The sequence below is a fragment of the Equus quagga genome, unplaced genomic scaffold (genome assembly GCF_021613505.1).
Source record: "Equus quagga isolate Etosha38 unplaced genomic scaffold, UCLA_HA_Equagga_1.0 203_RagTag, whole genome shotgun sequence".
In the NCBI taxonomy this organism is placed as follows: Eukaryota; Metazoa; Chordata; class Mammalia; order Perissodactyla; family Equidae; genus Equus; species Equus quagga.
Genome location: NW_025798627.1, coordinates 7,414,748 through 7,433,031, shown reverse-complemented (window position 1 = coordinate 7,433,031; position 18,284 = coordinate 7,414,748). Strand labels below are relative to the sequence as shown.

The 18,284-nt window shown below is 40.8% G+C and overlaps 1 long non-coding RNA gene across 1 annotated transcript in view; it reads right to left on the bottom strand.

Annotated features, from left to right (window-relative positions):
- Nucleotides 1-18,284, bottom strand: part of LOC124233483 (uncharacterized) — a 37,409-nt gene that overhangs the window by 11,374 nt on the left and 7,751 nt on the right. The window lies entirely within an intron of this gene.

The following is an 18,284-nucleotide window of genomic DNA, read 5'->3' as shown; positions in this document are numbered from 1 at the left end:
ACTTAAGCAATGAGTGAGTGATAACCCTGGCCAAGTGAAGGTGGAAGTTGGGCTGTTGAGAGCAGCTGTGGGAGGCAGCTGTTCTGCCTGAAGGGGTCTGTGCTGGGGGAAGGAGCCTCAGAACAAAGAGGATCAGAAAGAAAGGCAGCATGGGTGGGGAGCTGACAGCAAGGGGAGGAGTACCACTAGATAAGGCCAGAGAAGGAAACAGGCCAGGCTCTGCAGATGCTTACAGGTCTTGCTAAGGATCGTCTTCTTTATCTAAAGAGTAATGGGAAGTCATTGAAGATTTTAAGCAGATTGTGTAGGACCAGATCTGACTTGCATTTTGCAAAGGGAAATGGACAAGCAAGGGGCTGGAACGGTTGCAGGCAGACCAGTTATGAAACAACTGCAGAAGGCTAAGCGAGATGCGTTGCTAACTTGAACTGAGATCTTCACAGCAGAGATGGAAAGAAAGACTCACGTCACAAATATTTATAGGCAGGACTTGGTGACGGGGAGATGTGGAGGCTGAGGAGGAAGAACGCGTTAGAATTACTCCTAAGTTTCTGACATGAGGAAATGAAAGGATGAGGTACCACTTACTAAGACGGTGAACACTGTAAAAGAACCTAGTTTAGGGATTAGATTACGAATTTTCCCTGGGACATGTTGAGTTTCACATAATTAGAAGATTTCTGGTGAGCATGGAATCACAACAAAAAAAGATGGAGTCACGATGGACATTTTGTCCAACTATGGTTATCACGTTTCTTGAGTGACTGTGTTTGTGTTTGCTAGATTTAGTGTCCATCTTTCTAGAATAGTTAGAATAAACTTTGTGGGGGCGGGGGGTGGGCAGCCCCGTGGTGGAGTGGTTAAGTTCGTGCACTCCACTTTGACGGCCCAGGGTTCAGATCCTGGGGGCGGACATGGCACTGCTCATTAGCCCATGCTGAGGCAGCGTCCCACATGCCACAACTAGAATGACCCACAACTAAAAACAATATACAACTATGTACTGGGAGGATTTGGGGAGAAAAAATCAACGGAAAAAAAAAGAAGATAGGCAACAGTCGTTAGCTCAGGTGCCAATCTTTAAAAAAAAAACGAAGAAGAAACCTTGCAGACTTCTCTATAACATATTGATACTAGTTTAAGATCTGGCAATCCAGTTAAAGATGCCAGATTGAACATAAGTGTTCAAATCCCTTCCTTCCTTCACCCAGGTAAGAGAAAATGAAATGATTTTTGTGGGTTTCTTTTTTTTTGAGGAAGATTAGCCCTGAGCTAACATCTGCTGCCAATCCTCCTCTTTTTGCTGAGGAAGACTGGCCCTGAGCTAATGTCCATGCCCATCTTCCTCTACTTTATATGTGGGATGGCTGCCACAGCATGGCTTGACAAGCGGTGCGTAGGTCCGCACCCAGGATCTGAACTGGCAAACTCCAGGCCACTGAAGTGGAACGTGCGAACTGAACCACTATACCACCAGGCCGGCCCCTAAAATGATTTTTAACAAAACATAAATGCACAAGGACAAAGGGAGTGGGATGGGAGACAAAAGAGTAATCTTTTAGAAACTAGAAAGCAGACAGACAAGTAGTAACTGAATTAGGTCAGTCAAGAAAGCTGAATGGTAAACTTGATGATAGCCAAGACAATTTACAATATAGAGCCCTAAAAAACTGGAGCAACAGGTACTTTAGGAAGAGGGAATGAGGGTGGCGATTGCACAGGAGATTTGGTGGAAGAAGGGGTGTTTGTAAGAAGCTGGTAGTTCCCTAATCCCCCGCTCCTATCCCTTGTAGGTGGGAGATGGCCTCTCCCTCATTCAGTATGAAACTGATGGTTTATTCTCATGCCAAAAACAGAGATAATCTGGATTGAGATTATGGGGAAAGGATGAGGGCTACAATACTGAAGGCTGAGGATTAAGTTCATAAATTGTGTGCCGAGACTTCCTCAATCTTCTTCCTCCACTTGGCTCCTAGAACAGTGTTAGCCAGGCTTATGTTTTCTTGGCAGAAGGCTGGAAGAATTCTCTGGGTAATCTAATCAGTGAAGACAAAAGATACTGACGCGGGTCTAGAACGTTGGCCTGTGTCACACCATCCTGTAGCAAGCTCAATGAAGAGTCCCCCTATGCACACAGAGCATCCTCTTTTCAGTGCCCCTTTCTTAAAATAAAACTGAACAGCCAGCAATTACCAGATGTTTGAGGAATGCCTATTAATGAAAGCTAGAGACCAAAACTAACAGAAGAAAGCAACTCGAAGAAGAAAAACTCTGCCAATAGAAAACTTCAAAAACAAACTGTCTTGTCCTCAGAGAGAGAAGACATGAAAAAATAACAGGGTTATCTATAAAAGGAATATTCAGCAAGCTCAAAAGAAACTTGGATATTGAAAATATGACATTAGAAATAAGAAATTCAATATAAGGGCTAAATGATAAAGCTAAGGCAATCTTCCATGAAGTACAGTAAAAAGATCAGCAAACAGACAGTAGGAGAGAAAAGATATAAAAATTAGAGGAGCAGTCCAGGAGGCCCCACATTTAATAATAGGGTTACTGAAAGCAGAGAACAGAGGATAGGAAATTATCACAGAAACAATTAATGAGAAAATCCTCCACTTTCCAGAGTGAAGGGCCCACCAACTGCCCAGAAAAATGGGTAAAACCAGATACCCACCTGAGTATATCATCATAAAACTTTCACTGACATAATCCCAGCACCTATAATAGTGCCTGGCACATAGTAGGCACTCAATAAATTTATACTGAAGAATAAACAAAAAATGCAGAACAAGAGGGACAAAGAGGTAAAACTACCAACTTCCAGGAAAAAAAAAGTTTAATATAAGAAATCAACCACCAGAATGTCATCTGTCTTCTCAATAGCAACACCTGAATCTAGAAGACAAGGAAAAAAGGCTTTCAAAATTCAGAGGAAAAACAGATTTCTATGCTGTGAAAACCATTAAGTGTAGAATGAAGATATTTTCAGATGTGCAAGGTCTCAAAAAATTTACCTCCTTTGTACTCTTTCTCAGGAAACTCCTGAGTTGTGTCTTTCATTAAACTGAGGGAACAAACCAAGAAAGAGGCAGACATAGGAATCAGGAAAAAGGATCCAAGACCGGAGAGAGGTGAAGAGAATCCCCAGAATAAGGATAAAGGGGTCTCAATCTCCCAAGTGGAGCTGATGCTAGAGGGCATCTGACCTGGGCTAGAGCTAGTGTGATTTCCTCCAGAAGATGAAATGGTTAGAGTCCCCAGTGCATTCAAATACACTGAAAGGAAATCTATACAACTGAGGGAGAGTGAGTTTGTAATAAGTACAAAGAAAACTGAGTAAACAACAGTAAAATAATCATGACAATAATTCCAGGGAAAATAGGAGATTGTGTAGGAAAGGAGAAGTGGTCACGGTGGTCTACAGGTATTGGCTGTGAATAGCATTTGCCTGCTTATAATACTGTCAGCACTGATTATTAGATATAATGAAAATCACAGTATGACTATCGTAGTCCATTCAGACTGCTATAACAAAATACCACAGAATGGATAGCTTATAAACAAGAGAAATTTATTTCTCACAGTTCTGGAGGCTGGGAAGTCCAAGATGAAGCAAGGCGCTGGCAGATTAGAGTCTGATGAGAGTCCGCTGCCCGGTTCATAGACGATGCCTTCTGGTTGTAATCTCACACCGTGGAAGGGGCAATGGATCTCTCTGGAGTCTCTTTCATAAGGGCACTAATCCGATTCATGAGGGCTCCACTCTCATGACCTAATCACCTCCTAAAGGCCCCACCTCCAAATACCACCACATTGGGGATTAGGTTTCAACATAGGAATTTCAGGGGACAAAATCATTCAGACCACAGCAGACTATACTGAGAGAATGGGCAGAGGGGACGCAAGCTCATGAAGACGGTGAGGAATGAGGGAGACAGAGGGCTAAATCCTCCCCTTCTGGAATGAGATGACAATAGAGAATGCTTAAAACAGAAAACCCGCAAAGTAATAATTCAAACACATTATTTAACAACACAGAGGTAAACACCTTACCAATCAGCCGTTGGTGGGCGGAGGGAAGGAAAATAGTTGCCTCTAGGTTGTGAGAATGGGGTAGGCAGGTAGAGGCTAGGGACTGCTGTTTTCAAATAAACCTTGAACAACTATTTGATCCTTTAAATTATGTATATGTGTAATTTTAGTAAAAATAAAATATAAATTAAAAAAATCAGCCTCTGGAAATGTACTGCTTGGGTGTAGATCCAATTCCTAACACTTACTAATTGCATGATGTTGAGTAACTTATTTAATTTCTTTGACCATCAGTTTCTTCATGTGAAAAATGAGAACAGTAGTGGAACCTATGGTGTAGGGGAGTTGAGAGGAGTAAATTACGCAAAGACTGCAACGCCTTAGCACCATATCTGGTCTCCATTCTGGGGTTTGGGGGCTTCCTTTTGCTTTGCTTCTTGCCAATCATTCTTACTTTATTCACTCAGCCTCTTCCTGTATTATCAAATTACCATCACGTTTCACATCGGATTGGCTTCCCAGATTTTGTACCCAATTCATTTTGCTTGGAATTCTGAGTGCTCTCAAATACAGTGAAAAAGTACACCAATATCTTAAGTGTCAAAAGCAGATGTGGCAAGATCCTATATACATGGATATGAGGAATTCTTCCAGAATATATTTGGAAATACTTTCACCAGGAATTAAGAATAATCCTCATTTTCTTCTTTATTGTGTGGATTTTTTTTTTCTTGCTGAGGAAGACTGTCCCTGAGCTAACATCTGTGCCAATCTTCCTCTGTTTTGCCTGTGGGTCACAACCACAGCATGGTTGATGAGTGGTGTAGGTCCATGCCCAGGACCCAAACCTGCAAACCCAGGCCACTGAAGCAGAGCACACTGAACTTAACCACTATGCTATGGGGCCAGCCCCTGGATTTTTTTTTAATACAATGGACATGTAGTACTCTACAAAATCAGGGAAAAAATAGACTTTTCTGTCATCAATTTACAATTTCATGTGACTTTCTTATCTATTATGTGTGAATTTTACTAGTATGACTCTGTAAGAGCCAAAGTATTTCTAAGCTCCTAACGGCATCTCATTGTTCCCACACAACAGAGCAACATTCATAGCCTGTTTGGGGTATAAATTACTCCGATTTGCCAATATAGAAATTGATGCTCACTGGCTCATCTGAAAACCACTATCAGAAAGGGGCAGGGTTAAGACTCAGGTTCAAGTTTTCTCATTTTAACCCTAGTGTTCTTTCTACCATATGAACTGACTGCACATCAACAAGTAACTTCATCTCTCTGGTCTCAAATTCACGATATGAAGGTATGAAGTACATGATTTTTAAATTTCTACCAGCCCTAACATTCCATAAATTATTGAGGTATGTGACAAGAGTAAGCTTGTATCGTTAACAATATTTATTTCTTCCATACAGGGACCGTGGATTTCACTAAGTTCCCAAAAGTCCTTATGATTGTGAAGTCCAGGTTACTTGCATGCAATTTTCACTTCCTGTCTTATTCATAAATACCAAAGTACAAATGGCTTTGGGTTTTATTTTCACTTTTGCAATCACTTGGAAATCCTCTTAAGACTAAGCAAGAGATCTGGAAACTCATAATGCATTTCCCAAGAAGCTGCAAAGGTTGTGAAATTCACACGGCTCTAACCTTCCTGAGAGAATGGGAGCTGACTGGACAAGACAGCTCATTTCCAGTAATGTTCCCGGGTAATTCTCTGGGAATGAAGGAGAGAGCATGGTAGTTGCAGCCTAATTGTATGCTTCCAGTTAGGGTTTATATCCAGTGGGATAGCCACAGGACTTTCTTCTCCCACTGCCCCAGACATTCACTGAGCAAGCTGCTCCCAGCCAGCCAGGAGAGGTCATAAATGATACAGCCCAGCCCAGGCCCTTGCAGAGCTCAGAAGATAACAAAAACCAAGTTGCTGCCAGCGACAGTTTCAAATTGGATACAGATCAAAGAGATAGAGTGAGATTGCCTTTTGCTTAACTCTTGGCTAAACTGTGTGTAATTAACTGTGTGACCCACTTTTTTAGGCATTTCACTCCACTTGCCCACTGTGCCCCCCCACCCCCCAGCAGTTAGGCAGAGGTCTTCTTCAGTCTGAGTGATTTTAGACCTTGATAAACTATGTCTCTGTGAGAGATAACCTTTAGTTTATGCTTAAAGACCCAGGATCACCTCTTGAGAAAATTCTTTTGAAAAACAAACTGCTATGAAACTGTTCTTAGAGCTGACTGTATTAAAAAAATGGTATAATCCCAAACACCCTTCATAGGTACCCATAAGTAATTCTGGAAGACTATCTAATGCATTGATTAGAGTTACTGATCCTAGAACATGCCGATACTTAAAGAGTCATTAAGTAAAGTTAATTATTATAACACTGCAGAGTCAAAAACTCCATCCTGACCTTTGTTCTTCCACATGTTCAGAAGGGGATTTAAAATGGGAGGGGCGATGGTGGGGATGATATTCCTGGGACAACTCTGAGGCAAACTAACCTTTTCTGTGTATCAATCTTATCTTTTAGAGCCCCCCTCTCAGTGGCACTCTGTTCCCACCCTATGACACATCTACAGAGTTCTTTCTCCTCCTCCCCATTAAAGTGTTATCCTGTACAGAATATGATAAAATCAGCCAAAACGGTGTGTAAAGACTGGTTCAGTCTACAGTGTTCCCTCTTGGAGGGCTATTTTCATTTGAGTAGCTCTTAGGACAAAGGGGAGAGTCTGGGATCAGAGTTTACTTTGGAGGAGGCAGTAGCATGGAAGCTCAGTGGTATGGATCCCATCACTGGGCTCATGAGGGCAGTGACTGAATAGTCATTGATAAGGCCCATGGGGTGGTCTAACCCACATTAAATTAACTGTTTGGAACTAGCTCAGAGCATACTGGCTTCTGCTCTGGACTGGTAAGTGGAAAACAATGCATGTAACTTTCCTGACCCTTGCTAATGGGAGCCTGTGAAATATCCTAGGGATTACAATTTTAAGAACTCTGACAGGAAATGTTTAGAGAGTTTTGGACATAGACAAGCTTCTCCAGAAGGGCCACAGACCTAGGGACTTTGCTGAGATGTCAACTTGAATTGAAAGGCTTCTGAGGCCAGTGAGTAGTTGCTATGCTCATGAGCCAGGCCAAAACACTGCCTGGTATTGTTCTCAACTTGTTTCGCAGGCAGTCAACGGTATTATTACTTTTTTTGTGGGTCTCCCAATTGTTAGTTCTGGCAATACAGGTGAAGGTCTAAGAAATGATTGTTCTTAGTGAGGCAACCGTCTTGGTGTAAATTAGTGTGTGGAACACATAATTTGGATGTAGTCTCAGTCTATGACATGAATGAGTCTTTTGTATCGAACAAAGAAAAGACTAAAGTGTTTTAGCAAGTATTCCTACCCAGTGCAAAAATTGGTCATCGAGTGAAAATGAAATTTTGGTGAAAGGTGAAAAGGCAGTAATTTATTTTATGGATACCCTCCCACATGCGTGAAATGACATATGTCTTGGCTTATATACAGTATTGTTTGTAATATCAAACAATTGGAAATAGCTCAAATGTCCATCAATAGGGGATTAACCAAATAAATTACAGTACACCCATCAATGGAATATTGCGAAGATCTATAAAAGAATGAGCAGGCTATGTATCACTATGGAAAGATCACTAGGACGTATTAAAAAGGAAAAAAGCAAGGTGCAGGATATTGTAAAAAGAGGCAGGGGAAAGAATATATATACATATTTGCTTATAAAGGCACAGACTATCTACGGAATGATGCACAATTGGTAACTTCGGTGGTCGAAGGGAATGGGGAACTGGGTGACTGGGGAACAGACATGGGAAAGAGACGTCAAACTAGAAACACTTTGTTACCTTTTGAATTATTAATCATGCAAATGTGTTATCTTCCCAAAAATAGATTAGATTAATTTTTTATTTAAAACAGGGAAATAAAGAAAGGCAGTAATTTGTAGGGTGTGTTTATGCACAGGGGTGTTGTAAGATTAAGTGAAAGTGTATGTTAAGTGCCTAACACAAAGACAATGCTCAAAAAATATTAGTTTCCTTCTGCAACCCCTCAACCATATCCTCCTCTCTGCACACACAAGAATTGGGCAACACCCCAATCTCATCCACACATGATTAGATGATTAGATGGCTAATCTTGGAAATTCAAAATTAATTCTAATTAGCTTCCATTTCAGATGATGCTATTTTTTAAAAATCTGTCCTCAGTTTCTGGGAATCTATTGTGTTTAGTTCTTGCAACCTCTTGTATGTTAACAACAGCCAACTACAGCATGTCATCAAAGCATTTAACCAAAGGCCTTGATTCTAATAACTTTCAAGGAAATAAAGGAAAGCTATAAAATATACTATCAGATTTTAAAGGGCCACTACTTAAAAGAGATCTTGTGGAAAGGGAACATATTTAGATTCTATTTGATGTTTGCTATGACCATGACTAGGCTTTTTAGAATTGGTTTTATTGTGAAATTTCTTAGGGAATTCACTTTCAGTGCCATAAGTGGTAGATTATGAAAACAATACTACTTGAAAGTATTCCCTTTTGAAAAGTTTAATTACAAATATGCATACATATATGAGGCACTAGTGACAGGAAGGACTTTCATGGCAGGAGAGCGATTCTGCGTTTACTCACTTGTATACATACTTGGATACTACAAAATGGAGTGTATTTAGCACATATTTTTTTGGTTGGGGAATATTTAAGTCCTCTCATAAGTCAAAAATAAAAAAGAATCTGATTCCTCACTAGGGAAATTATTAGAATCAACTAACATGGCTATCTAACATCTGCTAAAAAAATTTTCTTTGAAGATTCAAAGAAATAATATAATGCATAAGCAATATAATTCGTAAAATAATAAGTACCCCAATAGGTGAGAGATACTATTGTTTCAGGCATGAGAATTAAGAATTGGGTGTCTTGGTCGAAGAGCTTTGGCCTTGACTCCTGGGATCAGAACTCTTCAATAGGTGACTCATTTCCTTTGTTTCTTGGTTCATTCATTCACTCATTCATTCACTTATCAAGTACACATTTATTAAAGAATTACCATTTGTGAAGCACTATGCTAAGTACTAGGAACATAATTTATTTCATATTTGTTTATGCAAACAACATTTGAGGTATCTTCTGAGGATGAAAAGATGAGGAATTCGAGGTGGAGTGAACTACATGGTCAAAATTAAAAAAGCATAAAAGTGCACTTTGCATCTGAGTACAGTTGTGAGTAGTTTGATGTGGCTCGATCATGCTTCCTGGTGGTGGGTGGGGGCAGGTTTCAGGCCAAACTAGGAATCTTGGTCCTTGATCCAGCTGGTCAGTGATCCCTTGGCGACCACACTAATTTTCTCTATAAAGTCTATGTTTTGAATGGCTGAAAACCTGGGTGTATTGGTGAGGTGCTTTCAGCTTTCATGGAGCACAGACATGCCTCTGATCTTGCGTGATCAGAATTTTTTTTTCTTTTTTGAGAAGATTGGCCCTGAGCTAACATCTGTGCCAATCTTCCTCTTTTTTGCTTGGGGAAGATTGTCACTGAGCTAACATCCATGCCAGTCTTCTTCTATTTTATGTGAGACGCCCCCACAGCATAGCTTGAATAGCAGTGCTAGGTCCGTGCCCAGGATCCGAACCTACAAACCCTGGGCCACTGAAGTGGAGCCGACCACTGGGCCAGCCCCTTGGAATTTAGTATAAGGCTACAAGAGGAAATTAGGAGGCAAGTATGGGAAACCATTTTAATGGAAAAATCAGGCCTCAGGAAGAACCAGATCATTGTTCATTGGTCTCCAGGATCATACAGCAATTCTAATGTCCCAAAAGGGATACTGGGCTTGTTGTCACATAGAAGGGTATTCGTTCTTCCTGCACAAGATGCCCTTCCATTCACTTGATTTGGCTTCTCTCTTCTCTGTTTCTTCCTCCTGCCGTTATTACTGCCCTCTGGCTCCTCCTCAATTTATTTATTTCATGGATTCTATTTACTCATTGCTTCTACTAACTCATGGAGTTTCTTAGTTTCTGTTCAGTTTCCTGGCTCATATTGCACTTTACTTCATGCATCTCTCTCTGTTTTTGTGCAGAAAAGAGTTAACAACAGGCCCAAGACTGCTATTCTTAGAAACTCCTGCTTGGAAGGTTGGCCCTTAACTGGTATCTGAGAACTTAGGTTTCAGAAGGGTTCTGACCATTTGCTAAACAAGCATGCCTCATGCTGCCTAACGATATGATTTGGACAAACAATACGGCTTATGGTAAACACTAGCTTTCCTTTGGGGGGTTAGGAATTTGGTGCGCGCCAGGAAGAGGGGACCCATGTGATCAATACTCAATAAAAACCTTGGGCACTGAGTCTGTAATGAGCTTTCCTGGTAGACAGCATTTCATAGTGGTTGGTTGTCACATCCTGTGGCTAAAGGAATTAAGCACCTCCTGAGTGACTCCACTGGGAGGGCACTCTTGGAAGCTTGTACCTGGGTTCCTCTAGACTTTGCCCTATGCACCTTTTCCCTTTGCTGATTTTGCTCTGTATCCTGTCACTGTCATAGCCCTAAGTATGACTAAATGCTGAGTTCTGTAGTCCCCCAGCAAATCACGGAACCTGGGGATGATCTTAAGGACCCCTGACACAACTTTGCTTTCAGATTCCTGAAGAAAGAACATCTTACTCACAGTCCACTTTCTGGTCCTTATCAGGACCTGAACTCTGGCTATCTTTTCATCCTCATCTCCTATCTCTCCCCAGCCCCTGCTCTAGTTATGCCAGATTCCTTGCTGTTCCTCAAACATTCTAAGTATGCTCCTGCTTCAAGGCTTTTGTACTTACTGTTCCCTCTGCCTGTGCCTTTTCTCCCAGATATCTGGGTGGCTGTTCCTCACCTCATTCCTGTCCCTGCTCATATGACACTTATCTGAAATAACTATCCCCTCCCACCCACATGCCTTAGCTGTCTATCCCTTTATCTAGATGAATTATTCATGAAACTTATCACTATTCTGCATTATATTGTTTATTTGTTTATTGCCTATCTTTCCTAATTAGAGTATAACTGAATGAAGGCAGGAAATTTGTCTGTTTTGTTTACTGCTCTATTTTTAGTAGCTGGAACAGTGCTCAGCACATAGAAAGGACTCAGTAAATACTGTGTTTGCAGAAGGAGGAAATTAATAATAATACGCCTCTGTTGGGCATACTTCCCATACCAGGCCACATTATATGTCCATGGACAGTGCACACATGTCTACCTTTAGGTCAAGCCCTGTGGCAGAATGCTGATTGTCCATCAATATCGGCTCTCTCCTTCTTCTGTAGTAATAGAACTCCTGATTTTTGGCTGGGCATGTGGCAACCAGAAAGAAAGAGTACATTTTCCAATCCCTTGTGCTGATAGGCGTGGCTATGTGACTAAATGCAGGCCAATGGGATATAAGTGGAAGTTGAGCATGCAACATCTAGGAAGTATTAATTAAAGTGGGTTCTATTTTCCGCTCCTTTTTTTTCCTTCCTGCTGTGTGAAATTGGCTGTAATACTTGGAGCTTTGGCAGCCATCTTGGATCATGAGGCAACCTTGGGAATGGCAGGTACAGTCAATGGAGCAGTAAGACAGAAGAGGCCAGATAATGTGGAGGCCAATACCAATCCTGAAGAACCTACCTCTGGACTGTCACAAGAGCCAGAAATAAACTTCCATCTTTTTATTTTGTTGTTGTTGTTATTGGAAAGTGAATTACATTTGAAATGCACTAGAGAACTTGGATATTAAAAGAAACCTACAGTGAATCCTTTTATAAACTTCCATCTTGTTTAAGCCCAGCCAAGTGGGGTTTTCTCTTATCTGAAGGTGGCCCTAATCCTAACTAATACACACATTAATCTCCAGTCCGACTTCTCGAAGCCAGGTGGCAGAGTTACAAAGTACAAAGCATGATACCATATGAACTATTCACTTTGTTGAAAGGAAGCTGTGGGCATGGCTGGAAGGTTGGCAAGCAGAATGTTATCCTGTAGGAAATTTCAGCTGTGGAAATGCACTATACTAATGCCCTCAATGAATCACATCTTCTTGTATTCACATGCTTCTTTGTATGTGATGTTGCCACACCTCCCATCAAGAGACAGAGGCTCTCTCTCCACTCCTTGAGTCTGGTTTGGCCTTGTGACTGGCTTTGCCCAGTAGAATGTGACAAAAGTAACGTTGTGCTAGTCCCAGAGTCTAAGCCACAAGAGATCTTGCAGCTTCCACTCTTGCTCTCTTGGAACCCTGAGATCACCAAGCTCTGAAGCCCAGCATCGCTTACCAGAAGATGGGAACACATGTGGAGGGCAACAGAAGCACCCCAGTGCAGAGCCAGCACCAACTGTCAGACATATGATCTTAGATTTCTAGACTCTACAACTGTGAGAAAATAAATTTCTGTTGTTTAAGCCACCCAGTGTGCAGTACTTTGTTGGAGCAGTCCTAGCAACGTGATACAGATGTTTTCATATTGAAAAGAACAATATCTTCAGTGAGCACATGGTCCTTATTCTTGAGGTGCTCATGTTCAAGTAGGAGGAGGGAGACATTAACTTTTTTTTTTAAACTTTTTATTAAGATTATGATAGTTTACAACCTTGTGAAATTTCAGTTGTACATTATTGTCAGTCATGTTGTAGGTGCACCACTTCACCCTTTGTGCCCTCCCCCCATCCCCCTTTCCCCTGGTAACCACCAATCAGTTCTCTTTGTCTATATGTTAACTTCCACCTACTAGTGGAGTCATACAGAGTTTGTCTTTCTCTATCTGGATATTTCACTTAAGATAATACCCTCAAGGTCCATCCATGTTGTTGTGAATGGGAGACATTAACTTTTAATACAATGCAATATGTTAAATGCTATGGTGGAACCATGTGAAGAATACTATGGGAGTCCAGAGGAGAGGGACCTAACTGGCTACGGAGAGAGAGAAGATGGTGGGTCCATCGGGAGAGTTTAGGAAACCCATCCTGGGGGTGAGATGCCACCTTCAGTGTGGAGGGAGGAGTAGGGATAATAACAAAACTAATTACTGGTCTCTCTGCTGACCTTCTGTGCTTGACTGTCATATGGAGCATTGGTCCCAGATAAGGATTTCAAGAATGAGTAAAATCTCAAAAAACATACACACAAACTGGGGAGTGGGTATACTGATGCAGTGTTGCCAATATCCTATTTTAATTTAAAAAAGAAAAAAAGGACATTTAAAATGCTATCTATCGTCATCACGACATCAAAGATATCTTAACGTAAAAAGTAGGAAGCACATTATCTCATAATAAAGGATGATTCCTTAAATTGAATACATTGAGCTTTAAATTCCCTCCATTGTCCTTGGTTTTTGCACTGTACAAGCATTAGTGGTCTTTTTTTTTTTTAAGATTTTTTTTTTTCCTTTTTCTCCCCAAAGCCCCCCAGTACATAGTTGTACATTCTTCGTTGTGGGTCTTTCTAGTTGTGGCATGTGGGACGCTGCCCCAGCGTGGCCCGATGAGCGATGCCATGTCCGCACCCAGGATTCGAACCAACGAAACACTGGGCCGCCTGCAGCGGAACGCGTGAACCCAACCACTCGGCCACGGGGCCAGCCCCAAGCATTAGCAGTCTTAGACCAGCAGTGACAGCCTAAGAGTTTCAAGGCAACTTTTATCAGTCAGGTTATGAACCAATATTTGATTTCTTTATATGGCAAAACCCTCTAGTTTTTCTCCATACTTTCCTTCTTCCACAGAAACAGAGATTATACTAAGCAGATGGCTACTCAGCCAGAGACTAGATCTTCAACCTCTTTTCACAGCTAGATGCGATTATGTGGCTAAGTTTTAGCTGATGGGAGGTAAACTGAAGTAATGTGTAAGTTGAAGTTATACGTAATTTCTGGGTCACCTCTACCTTAAAAGATAAGCCACTTGCCTTGGAGTTCCTCCCTTTTCACTTTCCACAGATTGCAACACTGTGCCCACAACCTAACTTTGACCACGAGCATGAAGATATCATTTTGGGGAATAATGAAGCAACAACTGGAAGGACTCTGGATCCTTGAGCGACTTTGTGAGGTAGAGACTCCCTGCCAAGCTGGACCACTCACCTTGGGATGGTAACATGAGAAAGAAATGAACTTCCACGTTATTTAAGCCTCTGCACATAGATGTGTACTTTTTGGTGTTTCTTTTTTGGGCAGCTTAGTCTTTACCCTGGTAAGCAAGTCCCACTTTATCTTGCTTTTACAGTCACATCTGCCTTCCAGCCTCCCCTTCAGAAGTTCCATGCTACTCCTGTTATCCCACCCACGTGGGATATGTGAATTACTAGGTCACCAGAGGAAGACATTTACATCATAGGCTCCTACCTAAAGTGGAATTCCCCCATAGAGACGGCCAGTACCTTCTTACTGCTCTTGTATAGTTTCTCCCACAAGTCTCTGCCTTGTTCCCTTGGGCCTTACTTAGACTGCAGGTAAGAGAACCATTCCCATGGTGGTTTGGCTGCTCAACCAGTGGACACAGCTCATCCTCAGGACTTTCCACTCCACCTGTATGACTTCTCTTTTCTACCTTCTGAACATTATCTCTTTTACTTTCCAGACAACTAGATAACACACATTCCCTTTCAAATGAAACAGACACTTTCAACTAATAGCTATTGAACTGATACTTTGTAAGGCATAACATAAAATGATGAAATACAGAAAGGACCTGACTTTTCAGTCTACTTGGAAAAAAAAAGACAAATGGGCAATTATATATTAAAGTAAAAAGTTCTATAAGTGGAATAAGTACAGTGTGTCATGGGAATACTTAGAAGAGGCACCTAACCCAGTATTTGTACATGAAGAAGTATAAAAAGTGAAATAAAGGTGCCGATAAAGGGGAAGTAAATGTGTACCTTAGCTGCATAAAATTGTACACCTGTTAATTAGTAATATGGCATAATTTTAAAACTGTGAAAGTTCTTCCATACACATTAATCTTAATACCTATAGTGATTTGTTAATATTTCATACATGTTCTTCCTGATATATAGATACAAAAATAGATAGACCAATATATATCCATGTAGGTTTTATTTTTCAAAAATCTAATCATAGTATACATACTGTTATGCAGCCTCCTGTTTTCACATAGATTTGTTTCCTTATCATGCATGTATATTTACCTTATTAAAAAAATAGTTTATAGACTTCCCTACTAATGGTATGCTAACTTATTTAATAAATCTCTTCTTTTTTGACATTTAGGTTGTTTTCCATTTATTTCTTCTAACAGTAGTGTTTCAAGGAAAATTCTATCCATTGGACTTAGCAATAAATATTAAGAGAAAAAGATTACAATCTTAAGATCCTATACCTGCTCAAAATATCATGTGTACATGAGAAAAAAGATTAGACATTTTTGGATATGTAAAGTATCAGAAATTTACCTTCTGATTTTCTTTCTGGGGAATTCACTTGAGGAATAACTCTAGCAAAACCAAAATAAAAGCAAAACTCTATGTCTAAGGGGAATTTAAAGGGTATAAAAACATGAATGAGTAATCAATCCCATAAAATTTAAAAGACCAGAATAGAAGATCATAGCATGGTTACTGAATGGGGAACTTGAATATTACAAAGAAATTGATTTTTCCCAAATTAAGGTTTAAGCTTCTTTCAATTCCAAACAAACTTTGAGAAGGGTCTTTTTTTGAATCATGACAAAATTTTCTAGAAAAATAAGTAAGCAAGAATGATTAAAGAAAGTTTATAAAAAGGGGGCTGGAGGTTGGTATGTGCCTCAGAAGCTGAAGAATTATAAATATATAGTAGTTAAAGCATGTTAAGTACTGAGAATAGACAGATAAATCAGTGACCCAGGAATGATAACTTGGAATTAGAGCTTATAAAATATGAAAAGATAATAATATATTTTAAAGAAATTGTAAATCTAAGGGTAAGGAATTGTTTCTTTAACAATTAACGTGGGGGAAAAATAATTTTTTGATGAATATTTTATTAGAACTTTGCATAACAGCATACATGCAAATAGATTAAAGAGTTAAAAATTCAACCATAAAAAATTGGAGAAGGTATAGAAGAAAGTTTTATCATCCCTTATTGAGGAAGGACTCCCTCAAGCAAAAAAGCAATGCAAGAAACCATGGGAAAAGATAATAGATTTGACCAAGTAAAAATACAAAGTTTGTATAGTAAAAAAAAAAATACAGATAAAAGGAAAAGGCAAATTATAAACTGGGAAAGATTTGTACAACATACGTTGCAAAAATAGGGTTACTATCACTTGTCAAAACTCCAATACTGGTTAAATCCGATTCTCAGCCTTGTCTGTGCCGAAACCTTCACAGATGAGTGTGTCTGAAGATAAACACAAAACCACGTGTGCTGGTCTAAGCTTATTTACTGTAAAGGGCCTTCAAGTGAGACTTTAGTCTTGTTCTAAAATTGTAATACATTTCCCTAGTTCATTCACTCTCCCACGTTCCCTGGTTCCCTGACAACTATTTTGTACCCTCTTCACACTTCTTTTTTTTTTTTTTTTGAGGAAGATTAGCCCTGAGCTAACTACTGCCAACCCTCCTCTTTTGGCTGAGGAAGACTGGCCCTGAGCTAACATCCGTGCCCATCTTCCTGTACTTTATACATGGGACGCCTACCACAGCATGGCTTTTGCCAAGTGGTGCCATGTCCACACCCGGGATCCGAACCGGTATACCCCGGGTGGCTGAGAAGCAGAACGTGTGACCTTAACCGCTGTGCCACCAGGCTCCTCTTCACACTTCAAACTTCCATCTCCTCCCCATCCTCACTGTAAATGGATAATCTTGCTTATTTCATTCAGGAAATAGTAGCGATCAGAAGAGAATTTCCATATACTTACACCGCCATATCATCCCACTCACTAGCATCTCCCCTCCTGTTCCAGAAGAACCTTCTAGGCTCCTAAGAACCCCTTCACAGGGGACTAACTTCCACTCCCTCTCACCTGTTCAAGGACAAGGATATCTCTAGAAATTGCCATTCCCCCCTCTCTCTACTGAACCATTCCCTTCAGCCTACAGTCATGATATTAATTTTCACATCTTAAAAAGAAATCTTCTTGGGGCTGGCCCAGTGGCTCAGTGGTTAAGTGTGCATGTTCTGCTTCAGCAGCCCAGAGTTTGCTGGTTCAGATCCTGGATGCAGACATGGCACCACTTGGCAAGCCATATTGTGGTAGGCATCCCACATATACAATAGAGGAAGATGGGCACAGAGGTTAGCTCAGGGCCAGTCTTCCTCAGCAAAAAAAAGAAAGAAATCTTTTTGTCCCACTTTCCCCTCAAGTTATTGCCACATTTCTCTGCTCCCCTTTGCAGCAATCCCCCTAGAAGGAGCTATATATATTTTCTTTGTCATTTCCAATAGTTTGATGTCCATTCTCTCTTGAACTCAGTCCATTCAGGCTTTTACCCTCCCCAACTGCACTGCAGCTACACTTGTCAAGGTCACCAGTGACCTTCATTTATGCTAAACCCAACCATCAACCCTGCATTTTATCTCACCTGATCTATCAGCACGTGATCTACCAGCAGCATTTGACACAACAATCACCCCTTCTTCCCAGAAACATTCGATTCACCTGACATCCAGCCCACCACTCTCCTTACTGTGTTCTTCCTGCCTCACTGTTTTTCATGTCTAAAATCTCCCTCTGGATCTTTCCACATCCCCAAAACTGTTCCACTTGTGGTCATCCCCATTTCAGTGAATGACAACTCCATCTTTCCAGTTGCTCAAACCAAAAGTCTGAAAGTCCTGTTTGACTCATCTCATTTTCTCATACTCCACTTCCAACCAGACAGTGAACCTGTTGGCTCTACCTTCAAAACAGATCCAGATGCCGATCACATCTTACCCTCACCACGGCTACCACCCTGGTGCAAGCCACCACAATCTCAAGTGGATTAATGCAGTAACCTCCTCACTGATTGTCCTGCTTCCTCCCTGGCTCCTTTTGTTCTCCACTCAGCAGTCAGTGATCCTGTTAAGGCAGATTAGCATGTGGCGTCTTGGCTGAAAACATTCCAACAGATTCCTGTCTCAAAGTAAAAGCCAGAGTCCTCATAGATGATATGCTTCATCCCCATCCTCATCTTTGTTCTCTCCTTGCTCACTCTGCTTGAGTCACAGCAGCCTTC